The sequence below is a fragment of the Cherax quadricarinatus genome, unplaced genomic scaffold (assembly GCF_038502225.1).
Source record: "Cherax quadricarinatus isolate ZL_2023a unplaced genomic scaffold, ASM3850222v1 Contig233, whole genome shotgun sequence".
Taxonomy (NCBI): Eukaryota; Metazoa; Arthropoda; class Malacostraca; order Decapoda; family Parastacidae; genus Cherax; species Cherax quadricarinatus.
In genome coordinates, this window is record NW_027195259.1 from 237,531 (window position 1) to 242,270 (window position 4,740).

The following is a 4,740-nucleotide window of genomic DNA, read 5'->3' on the forward strand; positions in this document are numbered from 1 at the left end:
TGGATCCTGCCTCCACTACATCACTTCCCAAACTATCCCACTTCCTGACTACTCTGTGACTGAAGAAATACTTCCTAACATCCCTGTGATTCATCTGTGTCTTCAACTTTCAACTGTGTCCCCTTGTTGCTGTGTCCCATCTCTGGATCATTCTGTCTCTGTCCACCTCGTTAATTCCTGTCAGTATTTTATATGTCGTTATGGTGTTACTAAAACCCACACCATGGTATGGTGTTACTACCACCCACACCATGGGTATGGTGTTACTACCACCCACACCATGGTATGGTGTTACTACCACCCAGACAATGGGTATGGTGTTACTACCACCCACACCATGGGTATGGTGTTACTACCACCCACACCATGGGTATGGTGTTACTACCACCCACACCATGGGTATGGTGTTACTACCACCCAGACAATGGGTATGGTGTTACTACCACCCACACCATGGGTATGGTGTTACTACCACCCACACCATGGGTATGGTGTTACTACCACCCAGACAATGGGTATGGTGTTACTACCACCCAGACAATGGGTATGGTGTTACTACCACCCAGACAATGGGTATGGTGTTACTACCACCCAGACAATGGGTATGGTGTTACTACCACCCAGACAATGGGTATGGTGTTACTACCAAACACACCCTGGGTATAGTGTTACTACAACCGACACCATGGGTACGGTGCTACTACCACCCACACCATGGGAACGGTGTTACAACCACCCACACCATGGATATGCTGTTACTACCACCCTCAACATGGGTATGGTGTTACCACCCACACAATGGGTATGGTGATATAATCCACACCATGGGTGTGATGTTAGTACCTCCCACAGCATGAGTATGGTGTTAGTACCACCCACACCATGGGTATGGTGTTACTACCACCCACACCATGGGTATGGTGTTACTACCACCCACATCATGGGTATGGTGTTATTACCACCCACACCTTGGGTATGGTGTTACTACCACCCACACCTTGGGTATGGTGTTACTACCACCCACTCCATGGGTATGGTGTTACTACCACCCACACCTTGGGTATGGCGTTACTACCACCCACACCTTGGGTATAATGTTACTACCACCCACACCTTGGGTATGGTGTTACTACCACCCACACCATGGGTATGGCGTTACTACCACCCACACCATGGGTACGGTGTTACTACCACCCACACCATGGGTATGGTGTTGCTACCACCCACACCATGGGTACGGTGTTACTACCACCCACACAATGGGTATGGTGTTACTACCACCCACACCATGGGTATGGTGTTACTACCACCCACATCATGGGTATGGTGTTACTACCATCCACACCTTGGGTATGGTGCTACTACCACCCACATCTTGGGTATGGTGTTACTACCACCCACACCATGGGTAGGTGTTACTACCACCCACACCTTGGGTGTGGGTGGTAGTACATGTGGTGTACATAGTACTTTTCCCTCTGTAACTTAACATACTGCTTCCGACTATAAGTTTAGGAAAGGGGATATTTTGAGGAAAAAAAAATTAAAAAAGTGGGAGGTATGGTTGTTCAGACACCCAGGAACCACTAGCGTGTTACCGCCCACTCTTCCATCTAGTGGGCAGAGGCTAAACTTCAGTTCCTAGCGTCTGAGTTGCTTTAATTTCTATTCCTGGTAGTATTAACCTTACCTGGTGTGGGTTGAAGTTTGAAGAATAACTTCACCTCCACTCTTCTCATGATCAGGTACGGTGATCTACAAGGAGTATTTCTGTTCATTGATACTAATTTACCTGGTTACAAGTCATGACATTGAAGTAGAATACCAGCCTTTGTCTTTCTTCATTGTCATACTTATTTAACACTTATATAACCAGTGGTTTCTTTATTATCAGCTCTGCTGCTGACCTGGTCAACCAGGGTAGACGCTAGTTAATTGGAGCAAGATCCCTGTCTACAGGATGTAGTGGGACATTACGACTCCTCACCTCTAAAATCTGAATTGTGGTGATACAACCAAGTAGTGACAAGATTTTCAGAACATGGGACGAACACCGCCACCCAGGATAACCAACACCATTTCTTCTAAAACATCATCAGAAGACCATCCTGGGCATAAGATTCTCATGTCCCAACATCCTACTGGAACCACAGCGGCCAATATTTATTTTATTTATTTTTAATTAAAATTCTTAGAAAAATATAATTATTATCCATCAAGTTATTCATTTGTTATTTTTCCTTTCTTTTGTTCAATAGGAAGGCGTTCCCCTGACACTGGTAGCACAGAAGACCAGTACAGACACACAGAAGAACAAATATAGTTCAGTAACAGAGAAGACCAGTACAGTAACAGAGAAGACCAGTACAGTAACACAGAAGAATGAGTACAGTAACAGAGACGACCAGTACAGAAAATTAAAACAAAAGAACGGTAGAGTGCAGTACAGAAATGCAGTACAGTAGCAAAGAAAAAATGTACAGCAACAGAGATGAACAATAAGGTTTATGTAGTACGGGGATACCTTTCTGGGATCACGGGGATACCTTTCTGGGATCACGGGGATACCTTTCTGGGATCACGCATGATTATAATTACATCAGCCTTACATTCACTGCCTCTGCTGCTGCCTCTATATTAAACTGAAGAAGCCTACTGTGTAGGCGAAACGTTTTTGATTGAAGACACCTAACTGTTGGGTCTCACTCCAGCAACACCCACGGTATTGTCCCGGCCCGGGTCTTTTCCAGATGACCTACGTTATGTTAGAGTACCAGACATGTGTACCCAGGAGACCTGTCATCTTCACATCGCTCAACGACTCTCAAACATATATTACTGCCATTTCTAGTTGTTGCAATGTTATCTCTGTTGTGTTAATCAAAAATAAGAACAATATTTTTATTAATGTTATTTTTATTAATGTTAACTCCGGTGAATGAACAAAATAAGAACACTACCGAGGCTCCTATGAGAGTGGCTGGATTGGAAATAATACCACCCTGGTAGACGCTTTTGAATCCAAATTAGCAAATCTTGAATTATAATAACATTAATAATTTGCGACCACTGTCAGCCTCAGAGTTATCTCTGAGTTACCAGACCTTGCCACGTGGAGGCCAGTGGTTCGTCTTTAAGGTCCGCCCCCCCCCCCACGCCTTCCCCAGGTTCATGTGTCCAGGAATCCATCCGTGGGCCCCCGGATGTCTACCCTTCCTCACTTCCCTAAGGTCAGCCTCGCCTCTCTCTCTCATGCCTTCCAGCCTCAGCCTTCCCTAGGGTTATGTATCCAGGAATTCATCCGTCCGCCGCCGGATGTTTCCCCTTTCTCACTTTCCCAAGGTCAGCCTCACCAACCTGTATTCATGCCTACCCCAGGTTCATGTATCCAGGAAACCATCCGTCTACCGCCAGATGTCTTCCCTTCCCCACTTCCCCAAAGTCAGCCTCAACTGCATGTATTCATGCTTTCCCCAAGTTCATGTATCCAGGAATCCATCCGTTCGCTCCCGGATGTCTCCCCTTTCCCACTTACCCAAGGTTAGCCTCAACAACAACCTTCCCCAAGTTTATGTATCCAGGAATCCATCCGCTCGCTCCCGGATGTCTTCCCTTCCCCACTTACCTAAGGTCAGCGAGTTAGGTCAGTGCCTTCCCCGGATCAGTGTCTCCAGGAGTCCACTTGGTGTCACCTCAGGTGGAAATCCCTTCTCCACTTCCCCAAAGTCAGCAGTATTCTTGCTTTACCCAGGTTCATGTATCCAGGAATCGATCCGTCTACCGCCGGATGTCTTCCTTTCCCCACTTCCCCAAGGTCAGCCTCAACTGCACGTATTCATGCTTTCCCCAGGTTCATGTATCCAGGAATCCATCCGCTCGCTCCCAGATGTCTCCCCTTCCCCACTTACCCAAGGTTAGCCTCAACAACAACCTTCCCCAAGTTTATGTATCCAGGAATCCATCCGCTCGCTCCCGGATGTCTTCCCTTCCCCACTTACCTAAGGTCAGCGAGTTAGGTCAGTGCCTTCCCCAGATCAGTGTCTCCAGGAGTCCACTTGGTGTCACCTCAGGTGGAATCCCTTCCCCACTTCCCCAAAGTCAGCTGTATTCTTGCTTTACCCAGGTTCATGTATCCAGGAATCGATCCGTCTACCGCCGGATGTCTTCCCTTCACCACTTACCCAAGGTCAGCCTCAACTGCTGGTATTCATGCCTTTCCCAGGTTTATGTATCCAGGAATCCATCCGTTCGCTCCCGGATGTCTCCCCTTCCCCACTTACCTAAGGCCAGCCTCAACTACAACCTTCCCCAAGCTCATGTATCCAGGAATCCATCCGTTCGCTCCCGGATGTTTCCACTTCCCCACTTACCTAAGGTCGGCGGTGCCTTTCCCGGATCAGTGTCTCCAGGAATCCACTTGTGTCACTGAGTGGACTCCCTTCCCCACTTCCCCAGAGTCAGCGGTTGCCACCCTCAGTGACCTTGCTGAATGGAAACTTGGTCTTGTCTAGCTGGTCTACGGTAGTGACTGTCCAGGTAGGTGGAAATACTGGAGGGGACACACAGTAAACTGTGTCCAGTAATTACATCCACCAAGACAGCCTGGAACCGTAGACCAGCTGGACGAGACGAAGCTCGTACACAGCTCGGCCACCTCGGGGGCTAATTAATTACAATTTTGGAATTCCTCTTATGTTACACTGTGAATTTATACTGAGAACAAGTTTTTTTTAACTTATT

At 47.3% G+C, this 4,740-nt stretch overlaps 1 long non-coding RNA gene across 1 annotated transcript; it reads left to right on the forward strand.

The window, feature by feature from the left end:
- Window positions 1-1,542: 1,542 nt before the first annotated feature.
- Window positions 1,543-2,223, forward strand: LOC138851275 (uncharacterized). Its single transcript, XR_011391110.1, has 2 exons — window positions 1,543-1,745; window positions 1,895-2,223. It is a non-coding gene; the product is annotated as an uncharacterized lncRNA (long non-coding RNA).
- Window positions 2,224-4,740: the final 2,517 nt, after the last annotated feature.